Genomic DNA, 17,006 nt, shown 5'->3' on the forward strand with positions numbered 1-17,006 from the left:
TCCCCTCTCTCTCTTTCCTTCTCCCCGCCTCCTTCTTCCTTTTGTTCTCTTCCTTCCTTTTTCTCAGTCTCTCTCTCTATAATTGGGAACACCACACACACACACACCACACATATATATTTATAATATTTAATTATATATATATTATATAATATATATTATATTATATATATGTATATTAATAATATAATTAATAAATATTATATATATAAAAAATTATTTTATAATATATTATTATATAATTTTTATAATATAATATATATATCTATTATATATATAATATATATATATATATTATATATAATATATTATAATATATATATTTATTTTATATATATTATATATTATTTTATATTTTATTATATAAAATTTTTTATAATATTTAAATTTTATTATAATTATATTATATATATAATTTTTATATTTATTATATATTTTATAATATATATCATATATTAATATATATATATAAATTTTTTTTTGGTGTGTGTTTTTGTGTGTGTGTGCATATTTAAAGGAGACTGAAAAAGGGAAGGGAAAAGGAGCAAAAGGGAAAAGGAGGCAGGGAGAGGGGAAAAAGAGAGAGGGGGAGATAAGGAAAAAGAGAGGGAAGGAAAAGAATGAGGAGGGAAGAGAGAGGGGTGATGTATTTTTTTTAAATTTTAAAAAGGGAAAAAGATCTTTCTCTCTCTTTCGCTCTCTTTCTCCTCTTTTTCTCTGCTCAGAGGTACCCCAGAAATAAAAGATGAAAAAAAAAAGATCTCTCTCTGTGTCTCTTTCCTTCTCTTTCCTTCTGTCTCTCTCTCTGTATATATATATATATTATAAAATATTTATATATTTTATAAAAAAAAAGAAAAAAAAAAAAAAAATATATATATAATATATACCAAACACTCTTTCATTTTTTTTCACTATCTATCTCTGTGTCTTTCATTTTGTCTCTCTTTTTCCCTCTCCTTCTCTTTTTTTTTTAAATTTATTTCTCTTTTTTCTCTCCTCTCTCTCTTTCTCTTCTTATTTTCATTTCTTTCTCTGTCTTACCCTCTCTCTCTCTATCTATCTCTATCTCTCTCTCTCTATCTATCTATCTATCACTCTCTCTCTCCCTCTCTCTGTATTTTTCCCCCTCACTCTGCTTCTCTCTCTCCTCTCCCCTTCTCTCTCTCTTCTCTCCTCTCATCTCTCTTTTTCCCCCTCTCTCTCTTTTCCTCTCTCTTTCTCTCTTCTCTCTCCTCTCTCTCTTTTCTCTCTTTTCTCTCTCTTTCCCTTCTCTCTCTCGCACTCTCTCTTTCTCTCCCCTTCTCCTCTGCCCTCTCTCTCTTTCTGTCTGTCTATTTCTCTCTCTCTTTTTCTCTCTGTTTTTTCCCCTCTCTTCTTTTCTAGTTTTATCAATATCATCCCTCATACCGGTTTGGGGAAGATGGCGGCATTTGTTTGTTTGTTTGTTGAACCTTTTGTTATACTTATTAAACCCTCAGTAATTTTATATTTTCCTTTACATATTATTATTCCTATTATCTAGCCTTTATTGTTATTTTAAGCCTTTCGTTTTTACCTTTTCGCACTCCGGGTTTTATCATTCCCTTCCCCTGCCCCCGGTTTTCGAATTTACCTTTTTATCTTTATTTTTTTAACCCTGTTTTTTTTTTCATTTATGCTTTTCTCTCTTCCTTTTTTCCCATCATTTTTCCTTCATTTATTCTCCCTCCGTTGTTCATCGCTTATCATTTTTTTTTTCTCTTTCCCTTTTCCAAATTTTTTTTTAAAAATGAAATCTAAAATAAAATCTCCTTTTTTTTTCGTTTTTCATATACATCATTATTACTCAATTATCAGTTCCTTCTCATTCCAATTCCTTTATTGTTTCGCTCTTGATTATCGTCTTTTCTTCTATTCGCTCCATTCTATAATCCTTAATAATCCGCTTTCCAAAATATTTTCCAATCTCCTTTCTCTATCGCTTTTCTCGGGCCGTTGTTTTTCCCTACTTGCCCGTTTTATCACGTATTCCCCTTTGTCCATATTCGTTAATCAACGCATTTTCTCCCTTTTTCCTTCTTTTACCCACATTTCCTCATCCTAAAATGCGCAATTTTGAATACTCTCGTTGGGGAAAAATCTTTTTTATTTCCTCGCATGTCCCCCTTTTCCATATATATTCCCCTTCTTCTCTTCTTCTCTCCTCCCCAGTTATCCCCTACTTATCTCCTCCTTCATCATCTCTCCTCTCTTCCTCTTTCCCACGATGGGGGGAAATTATTCTTTCTTTCGTCGCTGTTTTTAACGTTAGACTTCTAATTATTTTGACTGAAAAATTTAAATGTCGTTATATAATGAAGTAAAAGTTGAGAAATTTTTTTTTATTTTTTTCGAATATGATTTTTTATAAGTTACGTGTTTGGGTTTTATGAATAGGATGAATGGGTAATAAAAAAAAATATTTACAGAGTTAAACTTTGAATAATTTTATTTATTAAAATTGATTATAATGAAAATAATGATAATAATAATAATAATAAAAAGAATTATAATAATAAAAAAATCCATTTATCTTTTCTTCTTTATCTTTATGATCTCTCGGGTTTCATGCCGTCGCCTCTTCTTCCGTTTATCAATTCTCTCTGTTCCTCTTTCGAATACGAATCGGATGAAGTGAAAACAAGTAGTTATAGAGTTAAAAATTGAAAAAATATAATCATTAAAAAATAATTATAATAATAAAAAAAATATATCCGTCTATTTCCTCTTTATCTTTATGATCTCTCGGGTTTCACGCCGTCGCCTCTTCCTCCGTTTATCAATTATCTCTGTTCTTCTTCTTTCCTCGCAAAAGCTGAATGCATTTCTTGTTTCTATTTTACTGATTTTTAAAAATTATCATCGTTATTCTTTTAATCTCTTTCCTTTATTATCGCTTATTCCCCCATCCCTCCTTTTTCCCTTTAATCGACTTATTCATGTTCGTTTTTTTTTCTTTTTTTACAATGTACCTTCATTATCATGCTAATTATAATTGCTTTTCCCTCTATGTCAATTATCGCACTCTCTTTTAATTCTTCTGTTTATCTTTTTTTTCTTCTTCTTCTTTAAAGAAAAAATAATAATTTCCCACCGTTATTATCATCATAATTCTCCTTCTTCCCCTTTTTCTCTCTCTCTCTTCCCCCCTACATCACGCATTCCCTTTTCTTCGTTTAAACTATTTCCCTTTTTTATCTTAAACACCCCTTTATCCCCCTTCTCGCTCCCCCCGTTATCGCCCTTCCCCACTTCCCCGTTTTAAACGCCCCTTTTCCCCCACTTCCTCCGTTTATCGCCTCTTCTCTCAGTTCCTCCGTTTATCGCCTCTTTTCTCAGTTCCTCCAAATATCCTCTCCCTCCCTTCCTGCGAATCCAAAATACATCCCTTCATCTGTTTATTTTTTTTTTCCTTCTCTTTATTAATTCTCCCATCCCCCTATTTACCTTTTTCCCCCTCTCCCCCCGTTACGCCCCTTCCCCCCCTTCCCTCCCTTTATCGCCCTCCCCCCCCTCCCCCCCCTGCAAACTGTCATTAAAACCATTTTCTTTTTTTATTTACCTTTTATTTCCTATTCTCCCAAACCCCCCCTCCCCCCAATTTCCCCCTTTATCGGCCCTTCTCCCCCCATCTGGCATTAAACTCCTTTTCTTTATTTTCCTTTTTTTTATTAATTCCCCCCAACCCCCCTCTCCTCCCCTTCTTCTCTCTTCCCCTTTAAGCCCCCTTCTCCCCCTTCCCCGTTTATCGTCGCGCTCCCTCCTCCTCCAGCGGATCCATCTATTAATCTCCTTTTATTTTTTTCCAGTTTTTTTTTTTACTCTTTCTCTCCTTTATCCCCTCCCCCCCAATTCCCTCGTTTATCGCCCCTTCTCTCCTCCCACCTCCCCCCCGTTTATTTGCGCGCCCCTCCTCCCCCCGCGGGTCCACTTTAAAACTCCTTTTTTTTTCTTTTTTTATTTCTTTTATTTTAATCATCCCTCCTTTTTCCCCTTCCCCCCAAACCCCCGTTTTTCGCCCTTTCTCCCCCCCCCCCCTTTCCCCCCCTTTTTCGTCGCGCTCCCCCCCCTTTCCAGAAAAAATTTCCCCCAACCTATCTATTCATATATTTTTTTTTTTTTAATTCTGGGTCTCCCCTTTTTCTCCTCCCCCCAATTCCCCCGTTTATCGCCCCTTTTCCTCCATTCCCCCGTTTATCTCGCGCTCCCCCCTTGCCCGGGAAATATCCCCCCCTACTATTATATATATATTATTTTCTTATTAATTTTCCCCCAAACCCCCCCCTCCTTTTTTTTTTCCCCAAATTTCCCCCGTTTACGTCCCTTCTCTCCTCCCCCCCCCCTCCGTTTATCGTCGCGCTCCCTCCTCCCCCAGCGGATCCGTCTATTAATCTCTAATTCTTTCCTTTCTCCTCTCCCACTTCTTCTCTCCTCCCCCAATTCCCCCGTTTATCGCCCTTTCTCCCACCTCCCCCCCGTTTTTATTCGGCCGGGGGGCTCCCCCCCCTCCCCCGGGGCGGGGTTTTTTCCCTCTATTTTAAAACCCTTCAAAAATTTCCCTTTTTTTATTCTTTCCTTTCCCCCCCTTATTAAATTCCCGTCCCCCTCTTCTATTTTTCCCCTTTTCCCCCCTTTTTACCGGGGGGTTTTATGTGGGGCCCCCCCTTTCCACCCCCCCCCCCCAACCCCCCCCCCGCGGTTTCCAAAACCTAAAAAAATTCCGGTCCCCCCAAGCTCCTTTTGGGTTTAAGGGAAAGGTATTTCCCCAAATTGGGGAAGGGGAAGCCCAGGATTTTTGGGGGTTTAGGAATGAATTTTTCACCCCGCCAGGGGGGAAATGTTGGGAACGGGGCCCCTTTAAGAAGGGGGCGGTGGAACCCCCCGGGCCCTTTTTCCTTTCCCTTAGCCCCTCGGAAAAAAGGGAAACCCTTGGAATTTGGTTTCCCTTTCTTTTGGAAAAGCCCCTGCGGAGGCTTCCTTGTTCCTTTTTGGTCAGTTTAAAAGGGAAAGGTTTGTAATCGTTCCCCCGGCGGGAAAATCTCCCCCAGTTGGGGCCTTTTATTGGGGTCCGGCGGGGCATTCGGTGGCTGGCTCTTTGGCCCTTTGAACCCTTGATTTTTTTCTAAGGGGGGCCCCTTTAATGGGAAGGGCCCCCAACCTTTCCCCCTTTTCCGGGCCAAACCGCTGGGAAATTTTTCCTTCTTCCCCACCCTTTTTTTTGGTTTAGGGGGGGGGGCTTTGCCCTTTCCAATCTTTTGGGGAATTTTTCCCCTTTTTGGGTTTAAAACCTCCCTAACCCCGTAAATTGTTTCCAAGCCCCTTTAGACCCCTTGGCCCAAACGGTTTTTTAGGGCCATATTTTGCCCTCAAGGTTTTGGGAAGTTTGGTTGGTCCCCTTTTCCCTTTTTTCGGTTTTTGGGTTGTGGTTTTCTTTTTCCCCTCAAAAAGGGGGCCCAGGCTTTTTTTTTCTTGGAAAAACTCGTCCCCTTTTTCGGCGGGGCCCTATGGGGGTTTTTGGGGTGCCGGGGGGCAAAACCCCCGGGGTTTCGTTGGCCATTTCCCTCCTCTGGGGGGTACTTAATCTGGGCCCCCTTTGGATTTTGCCCCCGGGGTTTTCCTTTGGGCCCCCAAACACCTCCCAATCATTTCCCCCCAAATTTTTTCTCAAAACCCGGGGGCCCTCCCAACCGCAGGGTTAACAGGCGAGGACCCTTACCCCGGCCCGTTTTGGGTTTTCACTGGCCCTCAAATGGTTTAAATCTGGTTTAAAAAAGCCCCCCCACGTTTTGTGTTTCATTTTTTAGAAACGGCCAAGGTCTGCCATCGGGTTGGGCGTTTTAATTTTTTTTTCCATTAAAAGGGGGTTAGAAGGGCCTTGGGCGAAGCCCCAAAAAAATTTAAAAATTGGGGCAGTGCCCCTTTGGGGAAAAAACCCCCCCCGGGATAAGGGGTTTTTTCCCTTAATTTTTTCAAAATTTTGGAAAAAAAAATTTAAAAAAAACCATAGCAAAAAAAAGAAGGGCCCCTTCCTAACAAAACCCCTTTAAACAATAGGAGGCAAATTCAAGGGATTTTCCCGTTAGTCCACCCCGCCCCAGTGATAAAGAAATATAATTTGGAAGATTTAATTTTACCACCCAAGAAAAAACCCCCTTTAAAATTAAAGGGTTTAGAAAAAACCCAAAAAAGAAAGATACAAAGGAGGCCCCGTGTTAGGGAATAAGGGATTAAACAGGGGTAGGGCAAAGCTAATTTTAAAATTTTTGGGAAATTTGTACAAAAATAGGGGTTCATTCCTAAAAAACAAAGGGAAATTTATTTTAATTTTGCCCAAAGGGAGGAAGGGTTTAAGTATAATTTCTTAAAGATTTTTTTGGGCCAGGGAAAAGGGGAAAACCCCCAACCAAAAATAATATTTGAAATATTAAAAAGAAAAATGGAAAGGATTCCCCCATAAATGGTGAAAAAGTAAGAGGGGAAAGGGTAACAAAATTTTATGAAAATTTCCAAAAAAGATTAAGGAATAAAGTCCCAAAAATTGGGGGGGGGTTGACAAAAATTTTAAAAAAATTTTGGGGCCGAGGACGGAAACAAAAAAAAAAAATAAAAAAAGGGAAAAAATTTGGGAAGGTACACCCTTGCATTGGAAAAAACTCGGGAAAAAAAGAAAAAAGGGGTTTTTGAATAAATAAAAAATTAAGGAAATCCCATAAAATAAAATAAATTTAATAAAAAAAATAAAAAATTATAAATTAAAAAAGGGGGAAGGGGTCCCTTTTTATATTATATATGATATATTATATTTTATATATAAAAATTTACTATATTTTTATTTTTTAAAAAGAAATAAAAAAAATATATATTATATATATATATAAAATTTATATATTATATATATATATATAAAATTTTTAATATATTTTATATATAATATTATATATATAATATTTTAAAATTTATTTTATATATTATTTATAAAAAAAAACCCAAAAAATTATAATAATATATAATAAAATATTATTAAATATATGTATAAAAATTATATATATATATATTATATATATTTTATATTTATATATATTATTTAAAATATTTATATTTGGGGGAATATTTATAAAATATATTATATATATAATTATATATTTTACTAATATTTATAAAATTTAATAAATATAATATAAAATTTTATATAAATTAATATATTATAAAAAAAAAATAATATAATATATATAATATAATATATATATTTTATATAATTATATTATTATATTATAATATAATTATATAATTTTATATATATTTTAAATTTTAAAACTATTTTTTTAATATCAAAAAATTATATATTTTTTTTATTTTTTAAATTATATTCTTATTATATAATTTTATTATTTATATAAATTTTTATGTTTTATATATATTTTTATTTTTTATTTTTACTATTATCTTTATTTATTTATAAAATTATGCCCTATCCTATTTTCCCCTTTTCTCTATCAATTCTCTATATTTTTTTCTATATTATTCCCTCTCTATATTATCTATATTTTTAACTTATCTATATATATATTTTTTTGGGGGCCAACCTTTACCCCTGTATATATATTTTTATTTTCTATATTTTCTCTCTTTCTCTGTCTAACCCTTTTACCTATCTTTGTACGTAAATTTTTATAAATAAAAAAATATATATAAAAAGAATTATAAAAAAAAATACAACACACCCCACACACACACCCACCCAAATATATTATTATATATAGTATATATATATATATATTTTATATATTTAAAAATTTATTTTTTTAAAAATATAAAATATTTTTTTATATATATATCTATTTTAATTTTACATATATTATATTATTTATATTATTTTAAAATATATTTTATATATTTTTTAGAAAAGGTTTGTGGTTAGATCAGTGATAATAATTTGCTAAAAATTACGATGCAAAGTGATCTGGGTTTATTTAAAACATAAGAGAGAAATTTCGGGGAATTTATAAGCTTTAATCCAAAAAATAGAAAAAAATAATGCTCCATTTGTCTCCCCAAGCTTATAAAATTAAATTTGGACCATGCATCCTTTGGCCCGTTTTAAACTAATAGAGATGCCAAAAAAGTGCCAACAGGAAAGGTAACTTCATTCCCTGCTAAAAAAGGCCCATATCCTACTGCCCCATCGGGGGGCCCAGATGATAAAAATTAAATGAAAAAAAAAAAACCCCCCCAAACCAGAACAAACCCCAAAATTACAAAAAAATTACAAAAAAAATTACAAAATTCATTAGAAAATAACAACCCCCACCGGTCGCCGAGAAACCCAAATCGCCGTACCAATTTTCCCCCCCTCATTTAGTTTCCTAAAAACCCCAAAACCCCGCCATTATGAAAGTACAGTAAAAAAAACCCAAAAACGTAGGTTTAAATAGGGTTTTACCAAAAACCGCAAATATTCAGGCACCCGACAAAAAAAATCCCCAGAAAAACTAGGCACTAAAAAGCGAAATTAAAGGGCGTGGAACCTCAGGCAAGGGGCCAGACCCGACCCCGCGCCCCGAGGCCGGGGCGCCGAGGGCACCGGGGGGTTAGGCTTAACCGCAAAGGGAAAGGGCGACACCCTCCGAAAAACACCCCAATAAAAAAACCACCCTTCTAACTCCCTCCCCCCCAAAACCCCCCTTACCCATTTTTATCATCCAAAATCCTCCCCCCCCCACATCACCCCCCTCCTATTTCAAGCCTAAAATTTTAGGGCACATTTAATGAATGGGCCCCATTATAATGGAGTGTGTTTTGTGCGCTCATGCGACGCTGTGCAAAAGTATGTGCACGATGTGGGGCGTTGCACGAAAATGCCAATGTATGGCGTGTGTGTGTGCCCTATATTAAAATTTTTGGTATAATTCCCTATTGGGGTTTTGTAGGGAATGTATGTTTGTATGTGTGCGAGTGTGTGTAGTGCAGCATTGTTTTTTGTATTTTTATGGATATTATGTGTGTATAAAATGAATATTTTATAGGGGTTGTTTATTTTTATGTAATTAAAAGGTTTAAATGATAAGTTTATACTGCGTATATATGTTAGAAGTGAATTTTTTGTTATGTATGTATATATATCCCTTTATTTTATTGTATGCGTACATGTTTGTGTAGGGATGAGTATATGCCAAAAGTATTTCGCATCCCCCGTTGCGGGCGCATACGTATTGCTATTTTTTTTGTGTATATACAGTTTAAACGAAAGCCAGGTGGATGCGCAGGGGTGTGGGTCACATACATGGGGGGTAGTAGGGACGTGTGTATGCCATGTGATGTGCGCACCGTTTTTACATTGGGGACACTAGTGCTCTATTATTTCGTATAATGTAAGATTTTGTTTGCATATCCATACAAGGGAGATTGTAAATGGATGCCTTTTCGGGGGCATGTTGGGAAAAAAATAACATATTGGGGGCATTTGTAGATGAACAATGTGTCTTCACCCGGGCTACTGCACATAAATAAATCTTTTATAAAAAATACAATCACCTATCCCCACTTCTGATAGTTAAAACCCATGCCCCACGGGGGGTAAAAACCCTTTTGTATTACAGGCCTGCGTGGCGACAGATAAGGGGACACACTAACAGACCCACCCCCGCTGGGGGGGCTTTTCGGGGATCCCGCTAAACTAATCCCCCCCTTTCCCCCAAAACACCCAAACCAGTAGGGGGAAAATACTCCTGTATCCCCCCAATCAAAAAAAACCCTGAAAGGCCCCAACAGGCAAAGGCCCCCTTCCCCGGAGGCGAAAAGGGCCCCTGGTTACGGCGGCGATCAACGGTCCAGAGCAAGGTTTCTAAAAAATCCCCGTTTAAAAACAACAGGGCCCCCCACGTTGATTACCCCTTTGCAAAAATAACATAAGGACAATGAGAACTGAATTTCCCACCCTTTCTAGCATTATTGAGGAACTTTTTTCATCAAATGGGGTATTGTAGGACTCTGTGAGGGTTTGAAGCCCAAAGGGGAAGAACAGAAGAAAAACAATATGGACATGTGCTCATTTGGGGGGTAAACCCCCGGGGAGCAAGCAGGAATTTGGGGTTGGGGGTTTTTAGTGCACAAACGTTTTTGAAAAAAAATATAGGGAATTCTATGTATAAGCGAAAGAGTGGTTCAGTAACAATAAAACCCAAAAAAAAGGTACAACTTAAAAAAATTTTTCAAGTCTATGCTCCAACCCCTTTTTCCCCAAACCCCCAGTGATGAAAAAATAAGAACTTTATGAAATGTTCATTTTGGCCCCCAGAAGTAAAAAACCCATTTTACAAAATAATGGGAGTTTTAATTTCAAAAAAAGGGAAAAGGGCAGTAGGGGAAACCGCAATAGGGAAACACGGAATAGGTACTAGGAATGAGAGGGGACAAATGCTAGTTGATTTTGGGGGAGGCTCGATCCCCCAAAATCATGAATACCTTCCCTTCCCAAAAAAGACTAGAGCGGAATTTGGGCTTGGAAATCGCCATCTTTACTCAAAAACGAAAATTTACTTCAAAATTTTAAAAAGACCCGATAAAATAAAAAATGTGGAAGTTTTTTAAAAAGTAATGGGTTGGGGAGCGACCATGAATGGTCAAAGGGCCCCCTTAAACTACCCTCAGGAAAGGGGAAAGGAAATAAACTCAACGAAAACCAAAAGCCAGATTTTTGCTAAATTTAAGACCAGAGGGGACGAATTTAACCCTTTAAAATCCAAAACAGAAATTTTTCTAGCGACGAAGATCTCCCCAAATTTCCCAAATTTAAAAATCATTTTAATGACCTAAAAAGGAATTTTGCACTAAAGTAGGGGGTAAAAATCGTCAAGCAATTTTCCCCGAAGTTTTTCGTAAAACTAAAAAGCTTATGCAAAAACGTAGGGCATGAAAAAAATCGTCAATCGGGGCAAAATAGAATTTGACGAACTAAAAAAGCCCATCAATAAAAAGAAAAGGGAAATGTACGGAAATTCAAAACCCAAAAAAAAATAAAGAAAAAGTGATACAGGGATAGCTGAAACATTTTAAAAAAAAACTCGGTTAAAAGGAGAAATCAATTGTAGCAAAAAAGAAACCTTTGGGGAAAATTAAAAATACAATTTAAAATGAAAACATAAAAAATAGTGGAGGACTTTTACAGGGACTATACAACTCCAAAAGAACACCCCGGATACAAGCGAAAGCGGTAAATAAGCCCTACCTAACATCCCAAAAGAAGAAATAAAAAAAGCGCTTAAAGGCAGGGAAAAGGGGGAAAACACCGGGGGAAGTGGAATTAGTAAAAGACCTTATAAAGATGCGGGGAAAATTTTCAAAAAGTAAACTAGCCAATCTTTTTTAAAAAATGCCTATCAACGGGGAAAAATTTCCCAAAACCTTTTAAAAAAGGGAAAAATTTTTTTTTGATACATAAAAAAGGGAACGAAAGGTCTAAAAAACTACCGACCAATAAGCCTCCTTTTAGCTACTTACAAATTATTCACAAAAATCTCACAACTCCATCTCTGACCGTCTGGATTTTTAACCAGCCAAGAACAAGCAGGCTTTCGCAGTGGTTCTTTAAAACAGACCACATCCACAAGCTCACCCAAAAAAAGGAAAAAATAAACGAATATAGGAAACCATTTTTTATTTGGGAAATTTTCGTTACAAAAGGAAATTTTACTCCCGTAAAAGACACCAACAGTACTAGAAGCTTATCCAAAACAGGGAGTAGAGGATTTTAATTGTAAAATAAAAAATTGGGAAAATATATACAAAAATGGAACAGCAACCATCAAACTCCACTCCGAAAACCCACAAAATACCAATTAAAAAAAGGGGTTAACAGGGGGATACCCCTCTCAAACCAAAAATGTTTACGCTTGTCTTGAGGGAAAAATTCAAAAAACTAAGTTGGGAAAGGGAAAAGGGGGTTTAAATAGGAGACGAATATCTAAACAACCTCAGATTTTCAGATGATTTGTTTTTCTTAATTTAATTCAAATGAATGCGCAACTAATAAATGATCTAAATAAAAAGTCTGAAAATCGGACTTCGGTGAACAAAAAAGACTAAGATCATGTTTAAAATTTAAAATTCGTTCGAACGATACAGTAAAGGGGGAAGTACTAAGGTAGTGGACAAGTATATTTTACCTAGGGCCCCTCGTACAGAAACCAAAAATCTAGGGGAAAGGAAATTTAAAGCGACGCCCTCTTCCTTTGGGTGGAGCGCCTTTTGGGAGACCAGTAGTACTAAGAGGTTCTTTGCCATTTTGTTTTTAAAAAAAAAGTCTTTTTTAAACCCCTTTTGGGCCTACCATTTTTACCTATTTATCAGAAACAGGACTACAACCAAATTTCTGGGGAGGAAACTAATAAGCCCAAGAGGGATGGGAAAAAATGATTTTGGAATTAGCCTTAAAAGATGGATTTTGGGCGACGTGGATCAGGGAACAGACAAAAAAAAAGATATACTTGCGACATCAAAAAAAAAAAGGGGAAAGGGCAGGTCATATACATCGGAGACCGGGTTAAAAATGGACAAAGAATGTAACCCGACTGGCTATAGATAATATAAAAAACCAAGGGCCATACCAATGGCAAGAAAAAGGGGGGGGGCGGGGGGCGAAATAACGAAATTTTGGGGGGCCCAACTGGAAACAAAAAAAACAAGACAGACAAAGGTTTTTAAAAGTTGGGGAGGCCTCGTCCTGCCGTGGAACCCCGACCCAGGTTTATGATGATGATTAATGATGATATATATATATATATTAATATTAATTAATATATATATATAATATATATATATATTTTTATATTAATATATACAATTTTTTGTATATATATATATTTTTATATTTTATATATATTTTAATATATTTATTAAAAATTTTATTATATATATATATGTGTGTGTGTGTGTGTGTGAGTGTTTTGGTGTGGTGTGGGTTTGGGTTTTTAAAGTGGGGTTTGGGGGTGTTTGTGATTTTGGGGAAAATATGCATTATCCCATTTTATCGATCTTCTATCTATCTATCTATCTATCTATCATCTATCTATATTGTATAATATTTATCTATATAAAATATATTTTTAAAATATATATATAATCATATATATATATATAATAATATATATGTTTTGTGGGGTGTGTGTGTGTGTGTGTGTTGGGGTGTGTGTGTGCGTGTGTGTGTGTGTGTGTGTGTTTGTGTGTGTGTGTGTGTGTGTTGGGGGTGTGTGTGTGTGTGTTTGTAGTGTTTATATTATATATTTTATTTTTTTTATTTATAAATATAAATATAAAATTTTTATATTAAAATTTTATATATATTCCCTATTTAAAATTTATATAATTTTATATTTATATTATATATATTAAATGTAATTATCCCTAAAATATATTATAAAATATTATTATATATATATATATATAATATAAAATTTTATGTTTTGTGTGGTTTTGTTGTGGTGTGTTTTTGTTGTGTGGTTTTTATATAACTCTTTACATGTAAAAATATATATAATATATAAAAATATATTATATATATTATATATATATATATTTATATATATATATTATATATATAATATAATTATAAAATTTTTTATATATAGACAAAATAAAATATATTTATATATATATTTTTATTTATATAATGTGTGTGTTTGTGTGTGTGTGTGTGGTTTTGGGGTGTTTTGTGTTTTATGTGTGTGTTTGTGGGGTGTGTGGTGATGGGGCATATATATATATAATATTATAAATAATTTTTTTAATATAAAATAATATATATTAATTATAATATAAAACATGTATATATATATATATATATATATATATATAATATCTATAATATTTTATAAAAATATAAAAAATTATATATGTATATCTATTATAAACATATATAAAATATAATTTAAAATCTATATAAAATTTGATAAAATAATATAATATATAATTACATATAGGTACATATACTTGTTATCATATTTATATTTATTATAAAATATATATATAAATTCTTTATATATATATATATTATATATATATATTATATATATAATATAATATATATTATATGTATATGCATTGTATAATATATTAAAATTACATATACTAAATATAATATGATATTTTAAAATTATATAGATATATTTAAAAATATATATATTTGTTGTGTGTGTGTGGGTGTGTGTGTGTTGTGTGTGTTTGGTGTTTTTTGTGGGGGTTGTTGTGGGGAGTGTGTGTGTGTGTGTGTATGTATGTATTCACACACACACCGACCACACCCTCTCAAACACACCCCAAAAACCACACACACACACACAACACACACACACCACCCACAACACACACACACACACCACACACACACACCACACTTTTTTTTTTTCTTTCTTCCTTCCTTTCTTTTTTCTTTCTTTTTTTTTTAAAAAAGCTTTTCATTCCCCTTTCAGGTCTAGCCCCCTAGTTTACTATTGAGAGGTTTAAAATAGTGTCACTTGCCTGAATATGGGATTCCTAAAACAAACCCCGGTTCGGTGTTAACCTTTTATATTTATATGTATATATATATTTTTAAAATTTATAGAATTATTTTTATATATATATTATTCTTTTTAAAATTTTTATAAATTATATCATATATATATATGTATATTTATATTAATATATATATATATTTATTTTTAAATTTCTTTTTATCTAATAATTTATTAAATACAAATATATATATATATCTTAATATTATTTTTCTTTTAAAATTGTTTCTCTATAATTATATATTTTAATAATTATATGTAATATATACGTATATATGTCTATATATTCTTTTGTCTATATTTTAAAATTATATATTAATATATATATATAATATATATATATGTATATATTATACATTATTCTTATATCTATTATCTCTCCTCTCCTTCTCTCCCCCTCCCCTCTCTCCCCTCTCTTCCTCTCTCTCTCCTCTCTCTCTCTCTCCTCTCTCTCTATATATATAATATTATAAATTTATATATATTATATATATTTATATACATTTTTTGTGTTTTGTGTGTGTGGTTGTATGTGTGTGGTATTTTATATATTATATATATTATATATAATATAAATATAATATATTAATTATTTATATTATCCCTTTTATATTTTATTTTATTTTGGTATAAATTTAAAATATTATATATTTTAATTTATTAATATATTTTTTATATATTTTAAATAAAGTGTGATATATATGTTGTTTTATCTCTTTTATCTATATTAATAATTAGAATTAGATGAGAGCCAAATAAAAGGAAATATAAAAGTAGAGATACAAAAATATATATATACAAATCTACATACATATATAATATATTTAAAATATATAATATTAATAATTTATATATATGGTTTATATAATTATATATTATATTATTTAATATATTATATATATTTATATGAAATTTTTATATATTATATTAATATTATATATAAAATATTTAAATATAATTTTCATATGCCATACTTTTTTAAATTATACACCTCTAACTGTCACCTTTTGTCTATCTATTATATCTTCCATCTATAATAAAAAAAAAAAAAATACATAAAATAATATATAATATATATATTTTAATATAATATATTATATAATATATTTTGTGTGTGTTTTTTTTGTATGTGTGTGTGTGTGGTGTTTTTGGTGTTGTGTGTGTATGTGTTGTGTATGTGTGTGGGTGTGTGTGTGTGTGTGTGTGTGGTGTGTGGTGTTGTTTGTGTGTTTTTGGTGGTGTGTGGGTGTGTGTGTGTGTGTATGGTGTGTGTGGTTGTATGTAGTGTGATGTGTTTGTGTTTTGTAATTATATAATATATATTATATATATATATATATCTATATATTTTTATATTTTTACATACATCTAATATATATATATCTATTTTTTTTTATAATATTATAATATTATATATATATATTACATATACTTTATATGAATATTATTAATATATAATATTTTTATATTATTGTGTGTGTGTTGTGTGTTGTGTGGTTGTGTTGTTTTGGGGTGTGTGTGTGTGTGGCGTGTGTGTATAGATTAAATATAATATAAGATATACTGTTAAAAATTCTTTAAAATTCTAATATATATTATATATTATTATTTTTATATTATATAATTAATATTATAATATTGTTACTACATACTACATACAATATATTATTATTTATATAGTTATATATATTTATATTATAAATTATTATATTTTATTATTAAATATTTTTTGTGTGTACTATATAAAATCATATTTATTAAAAACATAATATTTTAATATATAATTATTTTTTATTATTTAAATTTTATATAATATATATTACACCATATGACCGCCGCGAAATCCAGGGGTTTAAGCATTGCACTCCGACCTCGGATCAGGGTCGATTTTTTGCCGGGGCAGCGTAAAAATACCTCGCTTTGACTCTGGCTCGAGCTCGATCTCACACGGAAAACACATTTCGCCTTGAAACCCAAAACAGCAGGGGCCGGGAAAATCGCCCCCTTGGCACAAGAGTTAACCCGCCGCGAGTTTGATACTGCTAAATTTAACCCCTCAAAAGCGAACACGGGAGGCCTATGTCCTGCTGAAATGAAAGGGTGTTCAAAAAAAAAAAAAAAAAAGAAAAAAAAAAGAAAAAAAAAAAGAAGATAAAACAAAAAGAATTTTTATACACATACAACCCCCACACAAATCAACCCCACACACATTATGTTTCCTTGTTTCTGTATGTGTTTTATTTTTTTTTTTTTTTTTATTCCCCCCACAAAAGTTTGGGGTGTAATTTTTAAAATATATATATATTTTTTTTAAAATATATTATATATTTAAAGTATATATATTTTTTATAATTATTTTATTTTTATATATTTTTTTTTTTATTTTTTTTTTTTTTTTTATAAATTTGTTTTTATATGTTTTCATATATTTTATAAAAA

The sequence above is a fragment of the Penaeus monodon genome, chromosome 5 (assembly GCF_015228065.2).
Source record: "Penaeus monodon isolate SGIC_2016 chromosome 5, NSTDA_Pmon_1, whole genome shotgun sequence".
In the NCBI taxonomy this organism is placed as follows: domain Eukaryota; kingdom Metazoa; phylum Arthropoda; class Malacostraca; order Decapoda; family Penaeidae; genus Penaeus; species Penaeus monodon.